A 7,915-nucleotide genomic window follows, 5' to 3' on the forward strand; every position below is an offset into this window, starting at 1 on the left:
AAAAACTGTCCTTTCTCCATTGAATGGTCCTGGCATCCCTGTCAAAATTATTTAACTATATAAGTGAGTTTTTATTTCTGGGCTGCCTATTCTAGTCCATTAGTATATGTGTTTGTTTTATGTCAGTACCACACTATATTGATTACTGTAGCTTTGTAATAAGTTTTGAAGTCAGGAAGTGTGAGATCTCTTACTTTGTTCTTCTTTTCAAGATAGCTTTGGCTATTCAGCATTCCTTGAGTTTCCATATAAATTTTAGGATAGGTTTTTACATTTCTGCAGTTGGGACTTTGATAGGGATTGCATTTAATCTGTGGGTCACTCTGGGTGGTGTTGACATCTTAACAAGATTGTCTTCCAATCCATGAACATGGGAGTTCTTTCCATTTATTGTTGTCATCTTTAATTTCCTTCAGCAATGCTTTACAGTTTTCAGTGTCTTTTTCAGCCTTTCCCCTTTTTGGTTAAGCTTATTCTTAATTATTTCATTCTTTTCAATGATATTGTGAATGGAACTGTTTTCTTAATTTCCTTTTTGAATTGTTCATCATTAATGTATATAAACACAACTGATTTTGTGTATTGATTTTGTATCCTGCAACTGTGTGAATTTATGTATTAGTTATAACAGGTTTTTTTTGTGGAATCTTTAGGGTTTTCTGTATATTATGTCATCTATGAACAGAGATAATTTTCCTTTTTGCTTTCCAATTTGAATGTTTTTGTTTTTTTTAAATTTCTCTTTCTTGCCTGATTGTTCTGGCTAGGACTTCCTGTACTATGTGGAATGGAAGTGGCAAAAGTGAGCATCCTTGTCTCAATCCTAATCTCAGAAGAAAAAACTTCTAGTTTTTCATCACTGTGTAACATGTTAGCTATGAGGTTATCATCTATGACCTTTATTATGTTGAAGTGATTTCCTTGTATTCCTAGTTTGTTGAACTGCTTTTTTTCATGAAAGAGTGTGGAATATTATTAATATTTTTTTTGCATCATTTGCAATGATCTTGTGTTTTTCTTTCCATCATTTTGTTAATATGAATGATTTTTTAAATATTGAACCATCCTTGCATTTCAGGAATAGTTCCCACTTAGTCATGGTACATAATCTTTTTAATGTGTGTTGAATTCTATTTGCTAGTATTTGTTGAGGATTTTTGCATTATTATTCATCAGAGATATTGGCCTGTAGTTTTCTTATAGTGTTTTTGCCTGTTATTGGTATTATTGTGGGCTTTATAGAATGCATTTGGAAGAGTTCCCTGCTCTTCAATTTTTTTTGGAGAGTTTGAGGAAGATTGGCATTAATTCTTTCTTAAATGTTTGGTAGAATTCACCAGTGAAGCCATCTGGTCCTGGGCTTTTCTTTGATGGGAGGTTTCTGATTACCAATTCAATCCACTGATATCCCATTACATTTGTCAGATTCTATTTTTTTTTAAATAAATTTATTTATTTACTTATTTTTGGCTGCATTGGGTCTTCGTTGCTGTGCATGGACTTTTCTCTAGTTGCCGAGAGCAGGGCCTACTCTTTGTTGCAGTGCGTGGGCTTCTCATTGCAGTGCCTTCTCTTGTGGAGCACGGGCTGTAGGCTCAAGGGCTTCAGTAGTTGTGGTTTGTGGGCTTCAGTAGTTGTGGCTCACGGGCTTAGTTGCTCCGCGGCATGTGGAATCTTCCCGGACCAGGGATTGAACCCGTGTCCCCTGCATTGGCAGGTGGATTCTTAACCACTGCACCAACAGGGAAGTCCTGTCAGATTCTATTTCTTAGAAGCAAGTTACTAGGTCCAGCCCACATTTAAGGGGAGGGGATTACCAGGAGGAGGGAATGATTTGGACCATCTTAGAAAACTGCCTACCACAGTCCTCTGTAAAATGCAGCTATTCCCAATCAACTGATTAAAGAAGACGATGTGTAGAACACTTCCACACCATGCTTGTTGCCCCAGAATTGCTCAGTGAATGGTGATTTGCCCTCCCATTTGACTGATTTTATGATGCAGTCTAGATTGCTGGTAAGAGGGAACTTTTGACATCATTGTATAAAATCCACACTTTGTCAAAAGCTCCCATTTCCCTCAAATCCATGCAGTTTCTAAGGAGTTTGTGTTTATGTTCTCAGTCTGAAGCAATTAACAGGATAAGCATCTTGATCATGGTTTCATGATTGTAATTCTTACACCAGCTGTCATCCCTGACCCCTCAAACCTGGGTACAACTCTTTCTATATGATCCTGGACACCATGGGTTTCTTTTCACATGGTACTTGTCCAGGTACTGTATTTGTCTGTTTCAAGTATTCCTTTTTCACTGCATGATGAGCTGAAGCCAGAAATGATGGTTTTTCTCCCTCTGTATTCCCAGCCATTCTGGGTACCAAATAGGCCCTCAATAGAAATTTGTTACATAAAAGAACACATATAAATCAAGGAGTAGATAACTATCGCCATTCTTCTGCTAGCCTTGAAGGCTCTGACTCAGTCTACACACCCAGGGTCCAGTCCATGCCTGACCAGCATGAAGCTCAATAAATGCCATCGGTTAAAGAAGAGAATGACAATTTAGCATCTCCTGCCAACTACTGTAACCACTGGATAAAATTGGAAAGATTAGTTTTTATCTGTTCAAAGGAGCCATATATTTGAGATGTCCCCTCTCTAGTCTCCTTATCATAGGAGAAAGAGTCTCAAGGCCAGAGATTCCTTAAGTCATTTTAGTGTAAGAAAAAAGAAAGTTTTTGTAGTTGGACTTCTCCAGAAGCTGACCCCGAGGCAGGGATTTGAGTTCAAGCAGTGTATTTGGAAGAGGATCCCCGGAAAGCATGGTTGGGGGTCAGAGAAGAGAGCTTGGGAAAGGACAGAATCCAGCACAGGTCGCATTCATGAACAGGTAACTGCACTGAAATACAGCCTCATGGTGGACCCCTGTGAGATCTTGTAGAACAGGCTTCAGAGCCCTGAGTCGCATGGGAACTGTGATATTTACATCAACTCCTGATCTCATTGTTTGAGCGATGCACTCTTGACACTTCTGGTCTGGCCTGTGTGCAGAGCAGCATGCTTCTGCAGCCAGAGGGAGCCCTTCAGAAAAGGGTCCCCAGTACTTGCTGGAAGAAACCATCTGGATGCTGAGTGAGGAGGGGGACTGGGAGGGAGACTGACAGCACCTGCCGCAAAGATTCAACATTGAACTTGGACCTGAGACCTAGTTTTGTCCCTAACTAGCAAGGCAAGCCCCTTCCAGCTCCCCAGTCCTCAGCATCCCCATCTCTAAAGTGCCGTTCTGCTCAGAAAGTGCTAGGTTTTCATTCTCCCAAGAAGAGGTATGACTTGGGACGGCTGAGGCCCTTCCTTGTTAGAGCTCAGTTCTAGAGCTCCTGCCACGGCTCTGTCCATTTCACGCCAGTCCTTGGAGCTGAGGTCCAGCCGGATCAGGTTGCTCTTTGCAGCTCATCTGTGCATGTCTAACCACAGCGTGATTCGCGTTTTGCTCTAACCCAAGTGTTTGTATCATTTGATACTTTGATTACTTTGTTCAAAGTGATCTCATTTGTTTATGAGCATGTGTGAAGTCCCCAGCCCCCTTGAAGTTCCTGCTCTCCTGTCTCCTGGGCAACTCACCCTGCAGACGGAGTTAAGACCTCCGCTGCTGGAATAACCCAGGGGGGCTAAGACAGCCTCATCAATGAGTCACTGTCTTGTTGTAAATTCTTAATCTGACCAGAGTGAAAGAAAGAATCAAAACAAAAGCAACACAGTTCGGGCCCAGTTCTGTTAGCATTACGGATACAGATTTAGTTGTTGGAGATTCCCCATCACAGCATGCATTTTCCTCTTCTTGCTGTCATCTCTTGCCCTTCCACCCACATATTCATCTCTACATTTTTAGGACCAGATAACTTTCTTCTATATGTTCCATGGGAGGTGAGTAAGTATCAGGAAAAAAAAAAAAGCTTCCAGAGTCACATAAGTTTGAGGAAGGCTAGAATCAACAAACTAAAAAGGTTTCTTTGTTGCTGGACTTCTCAGAGCCTTGAATCTGCTAATGTGCACTCTTAGTGCAGACAGGGTGAGCAGCATTTCTGAATCGAACACGACCACAGAGCACTTTCTGTTAAGTGGAGAAATGCTCTGGAGAACGAAGTTCTAGAAATGCTTTCCTGGATCATGCACTTGCCATGGAGCTAAAAAAAAAAAGACTGATAATTCAGAAGGCTTCAGGAGTCTGCAAGCGTTCAGTGGATGCGTGAGGATTCTGGCATAGCTCCTGTATACCCCATGTCTGTCTCATTCATTGAGTATCTGCTATGTGCTGGGCGCTTTACCCTAGGAAAACACCTTTGCCATGGAAGACAGAAGTGAAGACGGTCTCAAGGAAAAGGCTTCCTGGGAAGGCATTTGGAGAATCAAGGGAGGACTGGGGAGAGTCTGGGGGCATCTTCATGGAAACTGAGCAAGACTCACTCCCCAAACCTGCCCTCGGCACCAGGACCTGTTACATAACAAGCAGGGCCCGGTGCACGATGAAAACTAGGGGCCCTTTGTTCAAAAGTGACAAAGAATTTCAAGATGGTGGCAGAGAGTTAAAGCAAGCATGGGGCCCTTCTCATTTCACACCGACCACAAGGGCTTGGACCTGTGGCAGGAGCAGGTACCCTGGCCCTCTAGGGAACAAATTATGGGTAGATTTTTGCCTACCGTCACCTCCTCCTCCCTTCCCCCCAGGTGCTGCTCGGAGACCAGCCTTCTCTCCTTCTGCCTCGGCAGGAAGCTTGGTCTGCCAGCTCGTCATGAGTCAGCAGCTGATTAAGCAATGTGCCTGGAGATGACTCAGAGGTGGCATAAAATGGGGCAAGAGATTGGGGGCTTTGAATCCTGGCTTTTTGCCCCTTCCCTCTCAGTGACAGTGAGCAATTTCATGTTCCCTTTCTGCCCCTTAGAACCGTCCTTTGGAAAAGGACAAGGATGGCTGTCCCGGAGAAAGGATGGTGTCATGGGCCAATGAGGGTGATGACACCTGGATAAACCCTTTTCCAACGGGCCACTGCTTCACAAGTGTACGGTTTTGCGCTTTCTCCTTTTGGAGACGCTTGGTCACTCCTCTCATTTCCTTACTTGTCCACTCATTCGGGCAGAATTTGGAAGGTGAATAGAAACAAAATAGGCAAAGAGGAAGGAGAAAGGCACTCTGGGAGGGAAATCGCCTTTGCAGTACCCCATGGCTGGAGGAGTCTGGCCCACAGGGAGGAAGAGTTGGGGTCCAAACCCAGACAGCTTCCCACCACCCCTCACTACCTACTGGGTTCGGAGAAACTCCGCTGACGGTGAAGACAGAAGCTAGTGGTAAACCAGGGCCACTGGGTTGTCTCTGGAACTTCTTTCAGCATCCTCACATCCCCATGACACAGTAGCCCAAATAATTGATGGTTGACCACCAACCAGCTTTAAGAGGCTCCAACCTCCCGGGGCGTCAAGCATCTCCAGCAATTAGGCTCAGCGTGACAGCTGTTTCTGAAACAAGGAGCCAAATGAATGGAATTAATCTCCCTGATTGAAAGCCATTAGTGCCTGTGATATACTGGTTCAGGCATTTAAGAGCCGCTTCACCTCACCCGGTCATGCCCATAGGGTCATAGGCTGAGTCACAGTTAATAGTGGGAAGGCTTTAATGGAGGGGAAGGGTTTGAAGAAGGGCAGGGTGTGTTCCGAAGCTTGAAGGTTTAATACATTTTTAATTAAATGCACTTTAATAGGATTCAGCACCAACTACCATGTCACTTCAGACAGATTCATTATATTTGTTCAGTTAATTACATGTGTGTTATTGCCCAAGTGTCAACTTTGATGACCTGGAAAGAAACTTGACTTCGAGGGACACCCAAGAGTTCTGCGGGCCCTTTGAGGAGGAGATTACACCGTTCCCCACCCTCTAGCCCCCATATTTACTCTTGTGCATCCTACACTCACACCCACACCCACACCCACACATGTGGGCACATGTGCAGAGACTCCGGCAGACACCCAGACACATGTGTATATTCTCCCTGCCCCGCCCTTCAAAGAGGAAGGGATGGTAGGAGATATTGAAGTTAGGGAAAAAGTGTTTCCAGATTGGGCTCCATCCTGCTATCGGCTGCATGTTTTCACACAAGGTGCTGAATGTTTCTGAGCCTCAGTGTTGCTTCTCTGTAAAGTGACATGACAGCAATGTTAATAATCATCATACCTGCCAACGTTGCTGTAGGCTCCCAGGAGATAACACCTATAGAGCATTTCACTGTGTGAGATGCCCAGAGCCCTGCACATGCTGTTTGCTACTGGGAGGTGTAACCGATCCCACAAGAAGGCACCCATTAGGGCTCCGCTGTCTGCACTCAGGGCACGGGATGCTTGCTTTACCGGGAGTGTTTGCGAGCCGAAGCGTGATCTCATTATTCACTCAACAAACATGCACTGACCACCCTCAGCTACGACTTCCTGAGCATCTACTAAGTGTCCAGCTCAGGGTCCTGGGCTTCCACATGTTTCTCATACATGGTTGCTTCTCCATCAACAACCAAGGGAGTATCAGCAGATTACACATGGGAAACCGGAGCTTAGATAATGGATTTATTCAATACTGTTTATTGGCTCTTTATCCTGTGCCAGGCATTATGCTCCAGGGGTTGGGGATAGAGGGGGAAAGGAAACAGATGTGGCTCTTGCTTTTATGGCCTGATCTTCTCACAGGAAGTGTTTGGGGCTCACAAGAAAGTGCTTCTGGGCCTTTGGTTTTCTCTGGGGTCCAATCACAATGTGTTGGACTGTGTGTCTCGCAGTGTGGTGGCCTCAGCACCTCACTGCCTCCTTGCACAGTGTTGGTTCCAAGTTCCAGGCATGGCAGAGGTGTCAGGGGCCTGGGAAGGGGGCCCCACTTATCCAGAGGGGGCTCTCGGAGATGTCCAGGATAAACTCAAAGGCGGTACCTCTCAGACCTTCATGTACTTACACTCTCCCAGGGAGCTTGTTAAAATGCAGAAGCTGATTCAGTAGGGTTGAGGGTGGGAGGGTGTGATGGTTAATTTTATGTCTCCACTTGGCTAGGCCAAGGTTCCCAGTTGTTTGGTGAAACACCAGTCTAGATGTCTCTGTGAAGGTCTGTGCTAAATGCGATTAACAGTGAAACCAGTGGACTTTGAGTAAAGCAGAGTACCCTCCATCATGTGGGTGGGCCTCATCCAATCAGCTGAGGGCCTTGAGAGAAAAGACTGAGGTCCCCTGAGGAAGAAGAAATTCTGGCTCCAGACTACCTTTGGACTTGAGCTGCAACATTGATTCTTCCCTGGGTCTCCAGTCTGCCAGGCTGCCCTGAAAATTTTGGACTTGCCAGCCTTCAAAATTGCATGAGTCAATTCCTTAAAATCTCTCTCTCTCTTTCTCTCTCTCTCTCTCTCTAGTTAGATACACAGATAGATGATACCTATAGATAACATATATATTAATTTTAATACTATATTTTAATTTATAAATTTAATAAGATGTAAGAAACAGTTAAATTAATTTTAATAATATATTTTACTTAACAGAAAATACCCTACTATTATTTCCACATGTCATCCATATAAACACATATGAATGAGGTATAGATATAGATATATATGCATAGGTAAATATGTATATATAGATATCTTGTCTATGTAAGATATATATACCTTGTATATGTATATATTTATTCTGTTTCTCTGGAGAACCCTGACTAATACAGGGGATGGGAAATTCTACATCTCCTACAAGCTCCTGGGAGATGCCAATCCCGCTGGTCTGTGAACCAGACTCTGGGTAAAGTCATAGATAAAGATGTCTGCAAATAGGAGCGCCATCACATGAAAAGCCAGGGCAAATCTTAAAGTTACCCAATGGACTTTGAGAGGCTAGG

The sequence above is a fragment of the Balaenoptera physalus genome (assembly GCF_965194825.1).
Source record: "Balaenoptera physalus genome assembly, chromosome: 3".
Lineage (NCBI taxonomy): Eukaryota > Metazoa > Chordata > Mammalia > Artiodactyla > Balaenopteridae > Balaenoptera > Balaenoptera physalus.